Source organism: Pezoporus occidentalis, unplaced genomic scaffold (assembly GCF_034315485.1).
Source record: "Pezoporus occidentalis ecotype Australia unplaced genomic scaffold, CSIRO_AGI_Poc_V1 ctg11, whole genome shotgun sequence".
Classification (NCBI taxonomy): Eukaryota; Metazoa; Chordata; class Aves; order Psittaciformes; family Psittacidae; genus Pezoporus; species Pezoporus occidentalis.
Genome location: NW_026912886.1, coordinates 9,791,752 through 9,808,587, shown reverse-complemented (window position 1 = coordinate 9,808,587; position 16,836 = coordinate 9,791,752).

The following is a 16,836-nucleotide window of genomic DNA, read 5'->3' as shown; positions in this document are numbered from 1 at the left end:
ACACCACCTGAAAGAAAAGTGCTTGCTTTGGCCCCATCTCCCCACATGCAGCACAGGGTGCCAGTAGACCAGTGCCCAGTGTGCTGCAACAGTCCATGAGGCATCGTGAGCCTTCTCTCCAGCCCTGTCCACTTCTTGTCTTCTGTGCTTGTTCTGCAAGGCAGCAAGCACCCCAGCAGCTCCTTCCTATAATGTTCACGACGTTTTCTATTTACTGGATGCTTGCAACATGCTCAGTGCTGCAGAGGAGTCAAAATGACCTTGACCCTGCTCTGAAGACACTTGGCTGGATGGGCTGAGGCAAGCAGGAGGTACTTGGACACACCAAACAGAGCAAACTGCCCTTTGATCCTTCCTATGGGATGCTGAGAGCCCCAGGCGTGGCACAAGCCTTGAGTCCTCTCTAGCCAGCTAGGAGCCCCCATGGTAATGGTGGTGGTGATGGTCAAGTGCAAGACCCACAGCACGAGTCAGATGTACAGGGAGAAACCTCCCCAGGGAGCTGCAGCCCTCGGTCCCATGTGGGGTATTTATTTATTGACTGTTGATAATTCAATTCTTGTGGAATGAAGGGGATAAGCAACAACAAAACCCAAGGGGTTTTTAAGAGAGCCAGGTTCTCATGTTCTGGCCTTCCAGCTAAGAGCCTGGGAGATGGTTTTGGTGATGGCTACTGGAGTGTGAGGCTGTTTCTTAAATCTCAAAGGATATTTTCCAATATTCTTCCAAGCTGACTGGGTTGCAGCATCCCAGTTTGAACTGCAGACATTTACACTCCTGCTCCACATCTTCTGTTTTTTGCTTACAAACATTTTGTGGAATGAAAACTGGCACTTTTGAGCTGCACTAATTTTAATCTAATTTCAGACAGGTTGGTAAGGTAAGGTCAGCGCTCTGTCAATGACAAATTTAATGAAAACAAAGGCCCAGACACCAGAACGTTATGGAACTGGATAAGGCTTTTTGACTGCTGTCATTACAATTGATAGTTCTATTCAGTCATTTGAAACTTCATTGATTTTTTTTCTCCCAAGCACTCCACCCTAAACTTATTTTTCATTTCAAGGAATCAATACTATGGATCCTTTGACACAAGGCATGCGGCATTCTGCCACAATACGTGTTTCATGATGGAAGGAGCTGGGATTACTTTTTTTCTGCTCACTTCTTTTATCATGGAAATAAACTGAAAATCTCAGTTAATTTTTAAAATAGAAACCTGGGGACTGCCTGATCTTGACTGTCTGCACTAGGTCACTTGTTCCGCTGTCTGCCTTAGAGATATTTTCCCCAAAGCCCTGCTGCTCGTGGAAGGCAGTTATGAATGTGCGATGAGGTTCATCTAACAGCTCTGATAAGTGGGATTTTTATTTCTTCTTTTTCTTTTTTTTTCTCTCTTGGGTTTGGTTTTGGTTTTCTGCTTTCCTGGGCACAGGTTGAAAAATCTTGTTTTTCAGTTTCATCAATACAATGAAAACACAGGTTTTGCACGGGCAAAGGGCTGAAGCTCCAGGTAACATCACCACTGTGAAGGAGGATGCACTCTGGGTTGGTGTACGTGACAGGTAAATACCACATGGGGTGATGAAGTGTTATCAGTGATGGGGCTCTGCGGAGCTGCCTGGTGAGATGGGTGAGATGGGAGTGGGTGAGGAGGCAGGCCCACTGGAGACACCAGTTTGTTGACTGTGGGGACCAATCTGCAACATCTCCCTCTCCAAAACCCACACCTTCAAGCCCACATGCAGCAGCCCTGGGCTGGCCTCTCAACACCTTCCTAGCCATACTATAATGCATGGACAGATTGCATTACATAAGTTCAGGTGATGCAGCACCAATAAAGGCTGTGGTTTTGGGGTAAAACGTGAGCAGCAGCAGAAAGTGTTGCCCTTCATTACCAGCCTTGAGTGGCTCTGATGTTCATCTTTGCTCTTCCCGTTCGATGGATGGAGACAGACATCCAGTTCTTAAGTTTCACATCATGTCTCCATGCTATATTTTAATTAGTAAATGTATTTAATTTAATTTTCAAAGCCTAATCTGTGCTTGAATAATGCCCACTGCTTTTCTCTGTGAGAAAAGCTCTAGGGAACAGAAAGAGCAAGGTCAAATCCCTTCTCAACCCAAAGGAGATGAGCCTTCTGGTCAGCTGAGGTCCTTAGAAACACCTTGTACTGTGGATGCAACCATCTTTCTGACTGATAAATAATTTAGTTCTGGGTGTTATGAATCCTTGGCTTTTTGTGAGTATAGAAATTTATTACAAATACAGAAAGTCTCACCTTTATAAATAATGAAAGTTGGTTATGCAAAATGACTTTAGTGAATGGTCTGAAATTTAAGTGAAAAAATAGAGTATTCATCCCTTCTGAAAAAAAGAAAAAAGAGAGGCGAGGGAGTGATAACAATGTAAGAGCATATAGGAGGGGTGAGTGGACTACATCTTTCTTCTAAGTATCTCTCTGACCCAATGTATTTGTGACTATAGCTCTGTAATTTTGAGGTAAATTAATTCAATTCAAGGAGGCGCAGGAGAGGAGGGAAGCCTGCCATCAGCATTCATATGGGTGCAACAGGTATAAAAAGACAATATTCAGCATCCCTATCTTATTACATCCACCACTAAACCAGAATGCTATTAGCAGTCGTGGCACAACAGAGAACAGGAGGGGAGATAAAGAAAGAAAAGAAATCAGGATTGATGTTCTCTTCCTGTATTTGTTATCTTACAGAAAACAGCAACAGAATACAAATCAACCCACCCCGTGTACTGGAGGGTGGGATCCTTCGAGATTCTTGTTTTATGGATGAAATAAATTCAGTCATTGGGGGATGAAAAACTCTGTAAGTGTAGAGAAAACCTAACCTTTTGCATATGTTTTTTCTCCAGTCAAGAGCTTTCAGAACAGAGAGTGGTGTGAAGGGAAATGCCAACAGTAGCTCTGCCAAGGATGGTCACAATTACCTCCTTATCAGAAGAAATGCACGGATGGGTTACTTCTGCTCCTTTCATGGGAACTCCTCCCTGGAGATGACAGTAGAATGGTACATAAGGAATTGTTACTCATTTGGGGGAAGGGGTGGGGGGAGAAGAAAGAAACCCCAACAAAACAACACTTCTAAAAGGGAAATGAGCTGGCTAGGGAAAAATAATGTGGGCAAAAGTGGAAAAAAACACGTACTTCAAGTTTCAGCAGAGACTGACAGTCTGCTTCTTTCCAGCCTGCAGTTCTTTACCTGAAAACACGAGTTTCAATGTGCTACAGAGCAAACCAGCATCCGTTCTGCTTCAGAAAGGAGGCTGTATCTTCCTAAGAATGTAAAAACAGAGCAAGCATGAGGCTTGTGGAGCGATCCCACCTCACCACCATCACCTCCTGTTCTGCGCTGGCAGCGTTGCAAAGTTATTTCCCCCATTACAGTACACACTGAAAAGCAAGAGAGATTTCACAGCAGCAAGACCTGAAATCGGATTGTAAAAGGTACCTAAGATACTCCCCTTTTCATATCTCTTGTAGATTAACATATTATGTAGACAACTTTTCAATTCCATGTGTGTACTTGTGCCCTTTGCCAGAATATACTGATTTACAAGCTGGAGTCAAGAAATTGGTAATAGTAATATCGCTCAAGAAATTAGTAATAGTAATATCGCTCATAAGAACACAGCCCTTAAATTCCTATCATAGCAAATATCCCAGAACAACTGGGATTGTTGGGGTTTCCAAACACATTGTGCCTGGAAAGTGATTTCTCTGTGAAATCAAACCATGCTCTAAAACAAAGGGCACTTTTCAGATTGGTGATGAAATTCTTAATTATGCAGCATCAACCACAGCAGTAGTGGGGAGAAGCAAATCCACTTACAAATCATGCACATACATCAAAACCACCCTCTGTTTCAGAGACAAATGCCTAATCAATCCGACCTATTTTGCCATCTACAGCAGACGCTGCATCAGGCTATTTTATAACTATAAATTTTAATACGTCTTGCCTCACTACAGTCAGTCAGCTTGTGATTATCCAGACTCAGGGAGGGAGCTGAACTAATTCAAACAAAGTAAAGCACAGCTGAACAAAACCGGTGTAAATCAGATTGTGAAAGTGAATGTTTTATTTTCTGTATTAATCTTAGTGAACATTGGAGTGATGGTGTAGGAAAAGTTCAACGACACGAACAAAATTGGTTTATGTTTTGGTGTAATACGGCTCATTCACAACTGGATAATCTGCCCACACATAATTAGAAGTTGACAGTGTCTGTATTGTGAGCTAGGTGAGAGATTCAGGGGAAAAGCAAAGTTGATTTTGTTTCAGTCTTTGCTAGGACTCTGCTGCTTGGTCCAGGTGATGGATTAAGACAGAGCTGGGATGCAATTTACAGCTCTGTCCCCCTGGGCAGCCTTTCCGGAGAAAGGAGAGCAGTGATGGAACAAGTGTAATCCTGATCTCTCAGCAAAATGTAACATGTTCCAAAACACAAGGGGCAGGGCCACAGACAAGGGTTTAAATAAAACCAGCTTGTGAAAGAATGATCTATTGCTAAGTTTAAATCGAAGTTGCAGCCAGTGCCCAGCTGGGTGAGAAGGATGGACCAAAGGCAATGGTTTCATCAGGAGAAATGGATCGAAGTGGTTATCACACAGCTCTTCTGGGGCTGTGATGTGCACATATAGGAGAGGCAGATAATGGGTAGAAGAAATTCTGTACATTCAGTAATTATCCTTACAGGGATTTGATTCCCTATTATATTGTTCTGAATCATATTAGAGGTAGCACACAGAATAAAGATTGGGCTCCTCATACTTTTATGCCTCTAAACCCAGCTGGAATGGTAGCAAACAATAAAGCTCCCTTTTCTTCCGCCCCTGTCTTTACTTAAAGGAAAAGGTGCTTAATAGTAATTTTAAGATTAAGAAGGAAACGGGTATTTAAAAAAGAAACATATTCCTCTTGGGTCACTATGAAAAGCTGTTTCCTTATTGCCTAGAACCAATGGAAATAAAGCCAGCATATCATCAAATCCTTAATGTAGCATTAGATCTAATTGAATCTTTTGCATTTATTTTTAATGAGCAGCTCGTTTGTTTAATGTGATGCTACATAATTATGAGTTTGTTCTCTACTTGGGACATACTGGTTCTAATGTGATGATATTTAATTACCATCTCTCAAGGAAACAAGCTTCTAAGATTGAAAATACAGTGAATTATTCCTTGTCCACTGGGCTGAAGAGCCTGCACCCCATTTACCTGTGTGGTGTCCCTGAGAGGACAGAGCCTTTCATCTCGGGTTTGTTTATCAGCATCTAGCACTAGAGCTCCATATGGAAATCAGCCCAGTACCAACACATGCTGGGTGAGACTTCCTATAAAAAGAATTAAAAGCCTCATATTAAATGTGCAGTAGCTCAGCGCAGCAATAGTGAGTGATGCAGTTCAGCCTTTGAGATAGAAACAACAGCACACATCACGAATGCACATCCTTTTTCATAGAAACGGCATCATCTGCTTTCCTTGCAGCTGCGTGACCCTATTTCTGTCTATTCCAGCACCCAGAAATGGCTTTAAGAAGCACTAAGACCCCTGCCAGGAGCTGCTGTCCCGGTTCGTGTCCTCCAGGCCTGTGGCTCGACGCAGTGTCCCTGACACATGTCACCACACAGCATCTTCTCCTCCCTTTTGCTCTGACAGCTGGTTATTGCCGAGGGACCTGACAGGAGTGGAGGTGAGGGAATTATTACTGGTAATAACGTCTGCAGCAAAAGCCTTCTTACCATGCTTTGTTTTCACCAAGCCTGCTCCATATGAAGGGGTTGTTAAGTTCTCCTGCAGTGCTCAGTTGCAGAGTGGCTCCTGAGACCTGCATGATTTTCCCGTGGCTGTGGGGTTTGCCTCTTAGTGCTTCAATCACAGCCTGTTCTCTAATAAATCTAATAAAAACTCTTAAAGATGCAAATAATAAGACCTTACCCTGACAGGCTAAGGTCTCATAGGAAACAGACTATGTCCTTTGACTTGTCCTTTCTAACTAGCGATGGTATTTATAATTTCACCAAAAAGGGCTTTTCCACTATTTTTACAGAAGGGTTGCGTGCTCTGCCTTACACTTCGATAATGAAGGGGTTACCCAGCCAGTATAACTGCTCCATGCAGCACGACTGAATGCAGGTAATTTCTCAGCCAGCCAATTTGCCATCCTCTCTTTTTATGCCATTACTCTTCCCTTCAGTGTAAGCCTCCCTCACACGCGACCCCATCAATAATGCTAAGCCCAATGCTGAGCTTTGTTTCAGAGAAGGTAGCTGTGGATCCTCACTGCTAATGCTTAGCCAGCTCTTGCTTAAACAGAACACCTATTTGGGGGCTTGAGGCCATAAGGGAACCCCTTCAAAAAGGCACAGTTTTCTTTTATGGCATATCTTACCTACCCCATTCCTGGGATACAGCAGTGGCAGGAGTTAATTGCAGAGCGACTGGGGAATAGTATCACTCCACTGACATGAATAACTGCAGAATTGCCATTATTTCCAGCAGAGCTACAGTGCAGTCCTTACAAATAACTATACAATTGACTTATATAAACCCTGGTTTTGTCCTTCAAATGTTTTCCAGATAACAGAAGCTGCCATTGTGAGGGATTTCAGAGTTATGCATTAAGAAAATTAAAGATTTATAGTTAAGCAAAAGTCAGAAATCTCATTGATGTTACTAAATTAGAGTTTACTACTTTACCTATGCAAGATAAAGCCCACATAACCCATGCAACTTTTTGCCCAAATGAGGTAAGAAGATTTAACTAGTGAAACACCACTGACTATGCGTAAATAGTAACCCAAGAGAAAGTAGTTTTGCCTCTTTGGACAGGAGAACTAGTATATCACTTTGAGCTAGGAAAAAAATCTATATGGACTACGCATGCAAATGTCTAGAGGGAAATAGGGCTGACAAAAGCCATTTTTATTGTTTGCATGATCTGCTCCAGCTTAGAACAACACTGCAAGTTATTATTTATTTATATATCTTTAAAAAGTTGCGTATTTTGTCCTTCCATCTGCAAGAAAGGTGGAACACAGGAGGAGAAGGGACAGCACAGACTAAAACCACAGGCTTGGGCTGGCAGTGAAATATACATGCAAACGCCTGAATAACCCACAGTGAAGAGAAGATTAGACAAATGAACAATAAAACTGACTGTTCCGTCTTGTCCTCAGTGGATGGGAAAGTAATGAAAATCTCATGAAAGATAAATGGTAAAGTTAGTTTAAAATGGATTTAATGAAAGTAAAAAAAGGATGAGTGCTCAATCCAGGCTGCTGATTTATATTGCCTATATTTTAGTCCTCATAACCAAGTTCTGTCTCGTTAGCCATTAGGAGTTTAATACAGGGTTACACATTCACTCAAAATCCAAGCAGCTTTTAAGACTTTGAAGGAGCACAATGCTGCATTTTGAAAGATTAGCAAGGGCGTCCTTGGCTGGATCCTTGCATATGAAAAAGTCATCTTTAAACCCGAGTTTTTCTTGTGGGATGGGGGGACAGAGAACAGTTCAAACCACCGCTCCCATTTTTATTTCCATTGAACTTGGTATAACGTAAAATTACACCAAACTTGCAACAAATGGAATAAAGGTTTACAAAGAATTAGCTACAAACTGAGGGCTCTTGTGAAGATGAAACGTGCTCCAAAATTAGCTGAGGGTTGCTTTTATTCTAATTCTATATTCTTTGTCTTTCATCTGCTCACAGCTTTTAGAAAGAATGAGCTAATTTTTCCCCCACTTCTTCCTCTCAATATTTTCCCCCCATATAAATAATACATAACAGTAGGGATATTGGTTTTATTTGGAAAAAAGTGGAATCTGTCTTGGTGTCAGAGCCAGGCTGAGGCAGCCATAATGCGGATGAGGGTTATGCACAGGGACAAAACCTTCATGTTACAGTGAGGACCACAAACCCGTCCTTGGCTAGATGTGCTGGAGGAACATCAATAAAAGGATGCATAGGGACACATGACCTTTTAGATGAGCAAAAATAAGCAGAAGTACCGTATAAAAAGTAGGAGGCACAAGACAAACACAGCCCCAGGCTGTCCACACCCCCTTGCCAGTGACTCAGCACTGAAACTGAGCCTCTCCTAGACCAGATAGTGTAGTCTGCTGTGATTCATCTCAACCCACCCACTTCCTATAGGAAAGGGCAGCAGTGTTGGATTGCCACTGCTGACCTGGGCTGAACCAGACCTGGGAGCAAGCAGGTCTTTACTCCGCAGGGCATGGGCAATATGAGGCTGCTGCAATGGCCAGCCAGGGGCTCATTAGCTAATAGTAATAAGCTAATAAATAATAGTAATTGACTAACTAGCTAATAAGTAATTTAGAGCACTGCAGCCCCTGTCAGGTCTCTGGCTGCAGTGAGAGGGTACGGATCCAGATCTCTACTGATTGACAGCAATGTCCTTGATCTTTTTTGCTGTATAAATAAGCAAACAAATAAATCACATACGCACACTTGCTTTCAGAAAATGAATGGGAATTTTCCACACAGGGCCAAGGAGCAACCCTCTGCTCAAAGTTGCCTCCCATGCATGTCCCTAGGACTCCTACATAATATAGGGCCCTGCTCCATCCTCTGCTTGTGTTTCTGAATCTCCTCTGCCAGGCTCTGCTGCCATAAAGCAGCTGCTAGTGTTAAGTGACTTTCTGCACCAGTGGCCTTCTCATGGGCAACACGGATCTTTCTTTCCTTAGCAACTGAAGATGCAGTGTCTGACTTCAGTCAATTGATTTTGATGGGGATCATATCCACTTGCACAGCGAGGAATAGAAGGTGCCGTGAGTATCTCAGTCCCTGAACGAACAATTGTACTAACAGCAAGGATGCAGAGGCAACAGATTTCAGGCTGTTGCAGGTAGCAGTAACAGTCAATCACCTGCATTAAATGACTGTGTTACAGTAAATCCTCTGCCCAGCCTCTTTAGAGTCCAAGCAGCAGCTCATTTCTTGATGAAACTCAGCTGGCCTTTAGTTTCCCATGGGAACACGTTGTGCAGTAACTTGGTAATCCATGATCAAAATGAAGGAACACAACCTTGGCAAAGTGAGTGCTTTCAGTTGTAAATCCCCCCAGTGCCTGCTCGTTGTTCTGCACTTTGATGCATTCTAAACGCCAAACTGCTTTTGCTGGGTGTCTATTTCTGTAGTGGCTTGACTTCTCAGCCAAGACCTTATACCTGTTGCAAAGCTGCAGCACAGGAGATATGAAGGGATTGCCTGGGCACAGCCACATCCCAGCTCAAGATCAAGAACTTGGCTATGAGTCTTCTACTTCCCTGTGATGGGTTTCTGGACACTTTTAACCCTAAAAGCACAGTGGGTGCAACCAAGAGGCTCTATGAGCAGGGTATTCGGTTGGGTTCTCACCAGCACTGTGAGTTTTTCCTCCCTGGTGCAGGAGGAGCAAATATATTAACCACCATGGCAAATGCCAGACAAATAAACACAAATGCTTTTCAGGCCCTGATGAGTTGGGCACATCTCTCCACAGAGAATAATCTCCCAGAAATTGACACATAACACTGAAAGACAAATGGGAATGAAAAGGCCTCTCAGATATAATAGCCTCCATGAATTACACTGCCTTTCATCTACATGGACTGTCACTCTTTCCATTAAAGAGTCACTGTCATCAGTAATCCATTTTAAGATTTATAGATGTGGAGATTTATAGACTTACTGTTCTTATCTGCTTTTCCCCCCCTGCATCTCCATGGGCCCCCAAAAGGTGAGACTCTATCCAAAACCTCCACCCTGTATATGAAAATATAAACCTGTGATGGGATGGCAGGCTTTTGAATTGGGTGCCAACAAAAGTAATAATGCTGATAAGGATAGCAAGGATGATAACTTGGGGGGGGGGTGTGGGGTGTGTGTGAAGAGGGAGGAATGATGCCAAGGACAAGAAAGGATAAAAGATGAGCAGGAGAAAATAAAGAGGGATAATCCAGTTTTTAATTTATTTTTCACGAATTCTCACTCTATAAATTTCATCATTTCCAGAAAGAAACAAAAATAATTAGGTTACCTTTCCTCTTTGGTCATTTTTTACTTAAGAGAAAAAAAGAACACTTGCATCTTTGAAGTGAATATATTCAGATCCAGCTTTTGCATCCAGGAAGGCCACTTTACAATGCTGGCAATAAAGAATATACTCAGGTGGGAGTATGCTGACATTACAAAGTCTTTTCAAACAGCTAGAGGAATTTTAGTATAAATAAGCCTCAAGCTTTGCATATTTTTATATGATTCTAGTGCAGTTGCACAGTTTGTCCTGATAGTAATTGAACACCCATATGTGGATTAATACCTCCAGCGCAAAAGAATGTGGAAATGTTCATGCTGCTTCAAACCAGTCTGTTTGCATGTGCAACTTGATACCGGGTAAAATTGCAAATACTTACGTGACTTAGAAATCAAAATGCTATTCAGAAGCTTCTAACTCATTCCGAGGCAGATTTGGGGATATGTGTGTGAGAAACAGATATACTTATCCTCACTCCATTATTCTGTGTATTACGCTGACAGCAGGTAGTGCTCAAGGCAACTCTACAAAGGTAGCATAGGGCAAAATTCCTTTGGTAACCTTTAAAATCTCTTCCTGCTAAGAAGTGCTTGGTATATTTCTACACTCTTGTCTGTAAGGACAACGAGGACAAATCTTTTTCTTAGTTTTGTTGCTGTGTTAAGGAAAGCTGCTATATTTGGTGAGCTACCAAAGAAAATGTTTTGGTACACCTGGCTATGCAGTAGATCAATGGGAGTCTGTATATTATCCATGTATACTAAAAATAAGGCTCTCTTCCCATATGGAAATTCGCTTAAAGAATAATGAACTGTGGGGACTGAACATGTAATGCATTCTAATTAGCATCCTCTTAATCACAGCTATTACCACAGGCTATCGTCATATTGGAAGCTGTGCCTGTGCTGATCCTTTACAACACGCACATGTGACAGCTATCAAAGGAATTATCAGCACAAATTTAGCTTTCTATTTGTGTTTTCTAGCTCCAGACACAGAGAAACTTTAGTGGTGGATTAATTTTGCTGTGCTCTTGGGGATGTTCTAGCTTTCGGTGGGATAAAGTTAATTTTCTTCCTAGTAGCTGGTACAGTGCTGTGTTTTGGTTTCGGTCTGGGGATGATGTTGACCACACACTGATCTTTTCAGTTGTTACTGAGTAGTGTTTATACTAAGCCAAGGACTTTTCAGCTTCTCAGGCCCTGCCAGCAAGAAGGCTGAAGGGGCACAGGAATATGGGAGAGGACACAGCCAGGACAGCTGACCCCAACTGCCCAAAGGGATATTCCATAGTGTATGGTGCCATGTTCAGTGTATGAAGTGGGAGGGAAGCTGGCTGGGGGCTAATGCTTGGGAACTAGCTGGGCATCGGCTGGGGAGCGGTGAGAATTGCATTATGCATTGCTTGTTTTGTGTGTTCTAATTCTTTTATCATTATTTGTTATCATCATCATTATTATTTCCTTCCTTTTCTGTCCCATTTAAACTGTCTTTATTTCAACCCATGAGTTTTCTTGCTTTTACTCTTCCAATTCTCTCCCCCACCCCACCTGAGGGAAGGGAATGTGAGCAAGCGGCTGCCTGGGGCTCAGTTACCAGTTGGGGTTAAATCATGACAAGGAAAGGCAGAACAGTGCTAGGACTCGTTTTAAATCGATCCTATTCAAGTTCTTCAGCAGATGGGATTACGACCCATGAAGTCAAGAGCTGGCTTCCTGCACTCGTGTGTTACACAGGATGGTAACCACTAAGCCAAAGCTATTACTCACCTCCTTGAACAAATAGTTTCCTAAATAAGTGCCTGGGCTCATTGCCTTTAATAATCCCTTGGCTCAGTGTCATGAATATGCCTGCATTTTTCTCCCAACAGCATTGTTCTCTTGCAAAACAGTTTCTGTACTGGGTCTTTTATGTTTTGCATGTAACAACAGCTATTTGAGAAATAAAAGTCAAAGGGCAGAACTGTAAATGATGGGAGTTCCATGTGCTTACACTGCTCTTGTCCCATCTTTAAAGTGACACTGAACAGGGGTAATTTCATGGAGTAACAGCATTGCAGAGACCCTGCAAAGAAGTGGGATGCTCAGCTGCAGTCAAAATCTTTGTCTCTGGGAAGTTCATTGTGGTAGTTTGAGCCCCAAGGGTATGCTTGTGTTGTTCCATGGGCTGCCTAAGAAAATGGGAAAATACTGTAGAGCTTGCTCACCCTTCCACCACTCTCCTGCATCAGAAAGAGGGCTATCTGCAGCAGCCACCTCCTTCTCTTTTCTTCTCCTCCTCTTCCTGCTGCTTTTCCTTCTCCTTCTCTTCCTTCTCCTTCTCCTCCTCCTCCTCTACCTGAAGACTGTTTGAAAGTGCACAAGCTGGCAGTTAGAACATCTTCCCAAACCCACTGATCTTGCAGATCCAGGAAGAAAGGAGACATTGTACCTGGAAGCACAAAAGTTGGCTGCACTTGCTCCAAAGGCCCTTTCCAGGCCAACCAGCACCTGAATGACCTGCTGCAACATGAGGAGCTCCTCAGTGGCCACCCCATTGTGCTGGTAAGGCAGTCGGACACCGTTGGTGTTCATCACTTGGATCTGCAGCAGCAGAAGAGGCTGCAGCAATACTTTGGCAAATGGCCTTTATCGTTCCCCATCTCACTTGGTCCAAATGCCCTAAATCTCCAGAGACCCAGGGGAGAGGGATGCACACAGGAGACAGCAGCCTCTGTGCCCGCATGACAGCTTGCAGAAGAGCATGTGTGATTAGTTATTAAATACATCTGCAAACAAAGCAGATGATTGCAAATGCCCTTTTGCAGCCTCCTGGCAGAGCAACACAGCATCAGACAGTGGCAGAGCCCAAAACTCATTTTTACACACACATCCTCCCTACTTTAGGGAGTGATTTAAAAATTGGAGGAAGGATTTGACAGTTTAATATTTAAACAATTTGTTTCATGTTTAGACTATCGTGTTAATGATCTGTGTGTCACAACAATAATCAAGTGGAGTGGAAACTCGCTTGCAATTAGGTACTTAGCCTGTCACAGCATACAGAGTATCAGGCCCATGGCTTCTAATTTTAGCCAAACGCTTGCTTTAAAATCTTATTTACATTCTGTTTTCCCCCTCCCTCTTCAGTCCACAAATGCTTGTGATCCCCATGGCTCTGGGTATAAAGGCTCCGGATTGACAGGTGATGAGTCTGTGACAGCTCCTGATGCAGAGCCGGTCCCTTCCCTCCTCCCTGGCCATTACAGCTCCTTGTTCCACTGCACAATGCCCAGACAGCTGCACTCCTCTCCCTGCTGCCCCAAGAGAAAACCATTTCATTTCTGTGTGCCACACTGCCATACCCCTCATGGCTTCTATCCACGCACCATACAGCATCCTACAAATGTTGAAGGAGGACTCTGTTATACCAGAAATGTGGGTATCTATCAGGGAAAACAGGAAAAGCCATAAAATTCATCTGCAGGCTGTGTCTGAACTACTCAAGTGGTGATAAAATAGCCTGACTGGCCCTGCTGCTACTCCACAGCCTTTATGCGAAACCAGATTTAAGCCTCTTGCACTAAAATACCCTCTTCTTGCCTCTTTATTGTCCCTCTTTAATAACCTGCATTGTGCTGGTACTAATCCCAGCCAGAGGCCTGTTGTGCTGGAGAGAGACTGCTTACAAAGCCAAGACCAGTGCCCTAAAGAGCTTTAAACCTCGCTTTAATTTTGGTGCAAATTATGTAAAACGAAGTGCTCACGGCACTTCAACAAACTGGGGAATTTCTTCAGGAATTTGTCTTCTGTTGAAAAATGGAGTTGGGATTCTCTTTCTTTCTTTAAACAAAAACCTCGCCACCACCAGCAGCTTTTACCAACAGTAACCTGCATCATTTTTCCAACAGCAGAGAGTTTTTGACTGATTGCCCCGTGTATATCAATTCTCAGCTCTGCTGTGGCGGTGATGTGAGTAACATCCACAGCAACACGCTGCCTGCACCTCTTCAGCATCTTTATTAATGATGTACAGTCCAGCCCCTGCTGCTCGCTGGTGCTTAGCACCAGATTTATGGCTAACTTCCCAGGCTTGTCCCACTACTCTTAATTTATTATAATCACAGTGTTCATACATGAGCGTTTCGTGTTAGGGAGACGATAGAGCACCCGGTAGCACTACAGCAGATGAAGTCTATCAAAGTCCTACTGGTTTAGGAAGCCAAAGTCTCAGGGAAGCAAGTCTTTTTTAGCATTTGCAAAGTGTTTATCACAGTTGTAAAAGAGCAGTTTGCATCTGGCCACTGACTCTTGCAAGGTGTCCCCAGGAGGGTGACACAAACCTCCAATGCAGCTCAATGGAAGCTCACCCATGGCCAAGGCAACGGTAGCAAAGGCTCTGAACTGCAATTGCATTTTCCAGCTGTATCCAGAATGAAAAATTCATACATGTTTTAATATGGTCTAATAACAATCACTCTATGCATCTATGATTCTATTTAATAGCAAATGATCCTTCCCAGTATCTTTTTTTTTCACCCATTCTTACAGAATTTCTTTATTAATAATTTGTTGTTGAATTTGACATGGTGATAACAAAAGGCTATAGGAAAGTATCCAGTTTTATTATAGTCTACAGTACTTTTCCATAAAGGTGAATATGGACCCAGCACTCCTAATAATTAAATGGCAATACATCTGCTGAGACTATTCAAACCTTATAGTTCTGCCCTTCCAAGAACAATATTTTATGTTTATGTTCTACTCCACTCTTCTGTGTTTTCCCCATGAATAAGCTAGATTTGCAGAAATTTAGGGATATTTTCTCCTTCTTCCCCAAGTACTGCTGGATACACTGTGGTAGAACAGAAAATAAAATCTACTGATCAAGACAGCTCTAAAGCTGTCAACGTATTTTGTTCCCTAACTATTATATCCAAATAATCTCAAAAGTATTGTAGTCTTCTCTTGGAGTTGATAAGCCATTTAATGTATTATTCTAGTGACAGACAAGCTGGCGTTTGCTACAAGCATTTTTATGATTCAGTAGTTTTCAGAGAGACTAGAAAACCAAGCGGCAGATTTACACTACAACAAAATAAAAGCAGAGCTCTCATCTGCCTGATGAATGACTAAAGCAGCTTTCATCTGCAGATTTTCAGCTAGTTTGCCTGAAGGTGGAGAACTTACTGTTTAGGATGCGATAATGGTACCCGCAGGCTATAATCAAGCAGAGTGTGTTGAAGAATGTACATATGCAGGGGGTACTGTTAACTCTGGGACTGTTTCCATCTAAGCAAGACATACAAGGTTTAAAAGAAAAAGGAGAGACAAGGAAAAGAGCAATGCTGTACGTGTCTATTTGGGCTGACAAGCACTTAGGCATAGCTGGCTGCTCTGCTCAGTCAGTTGGCTCTTTGGTAGGGATGCCACAACAGATGTGGCTTCTTTCAGAAAGAAGTAACAGCAAGGACAACCGCAACTGAAAGGCCTTTACATACATAAAATCAGAGATCACACCAGCTGTCCTCCAGCAAAGGCCAAATCCAGGGGGCAATTTCGGTAGCAAACACTTAAGCCATGTTTCATGTGGGAAGGCAAGCACATCAGGTTTCACCCATGCATTCAAAAGGAAAAAGCCTGTCTCTCATCCCACCTTCTACTGAGGGTTAACCAGGCTGGTCTAAGCTAAAATGCCATAGGTGGAGTGAGAACCATAAAAAATACACACCACCCCAGTATCCTCTTATTCTGACTCTCCATCACCTCTAATCTTTCATCTTCCTCTGCTAGGACTTAATCTGTACCCTATCAAACCCCCTGCAAAAGCCAGTTCGTCCCACTACAAAACAAATGACCATGAGCTCATGAGGCACTGTCCGCTCTGGACTACAAAGCGGACAAACCCAGTGACTGCATTTTCTGTGCATGGACATTTTGGTGCTTTCCATATGATTTTTAACAATGAGTAATGCCAACTTCTGAAGCTTTGTCCCGTATTTGACCCTTGCTCACAGTCTTCCACTTGCTTAGCTGCGAACATGATATTAACAAAGCCATTTCAAACTCTTAGTTAATTTGTTTCTGAGGTCTTTCTCTTTCAGAATGTGCAATTAAACTAAAAGAGCCTGGAAAAGCCCCTTATAGTAAATAATTTACAAGTTCCTCCCTGGGGACATTTTTTAATTATAACCCCACTGGTCAGATCTTACTGAACCCTTGGAGATAGCATTCCCTGCTGAGATCCTGGAATATAATTAACTTACTCCTTTGGTAATGCTGTTTTTCTTTAGCCTATCCATTTCTTATGCAGGGCAGGCAGATTTGTTTATAAACAAAGTAGAGATTGATAGACGCTTTGTCATGAGAACAGCACTAATGGCATTCACTGCAGCAGACAGGGGCACGTCCATCTGAGGACAGATAATACTGTTTTGAAGCAATCGTTACAGATCCTACCCTGACAACCCAGCATGGAGAGATAGAAGGAAGCAGCCAGGCAGCCCCAGTGCATCTCCTTCTTGGCAGCCTGCCTTGCTTCCCAAGTGCCATTTTATGCATAGCAAACGTAAATAATCCTGATGCACCTACAAACCCCTAACCTCTGTGCTTCAGAACCACTGCTATGTGCTATCAAACTGACAGTGATTTCATGTTATGTGGCAAAGAGAAAAACCCTGAGCGACAGCAGCAAGGTTGGGGATGTCAAGTGAAAGCTGTCACGTTTATTTAGCTCTGTGATTCTCAAGACAATATACATAAATACTGTCTTA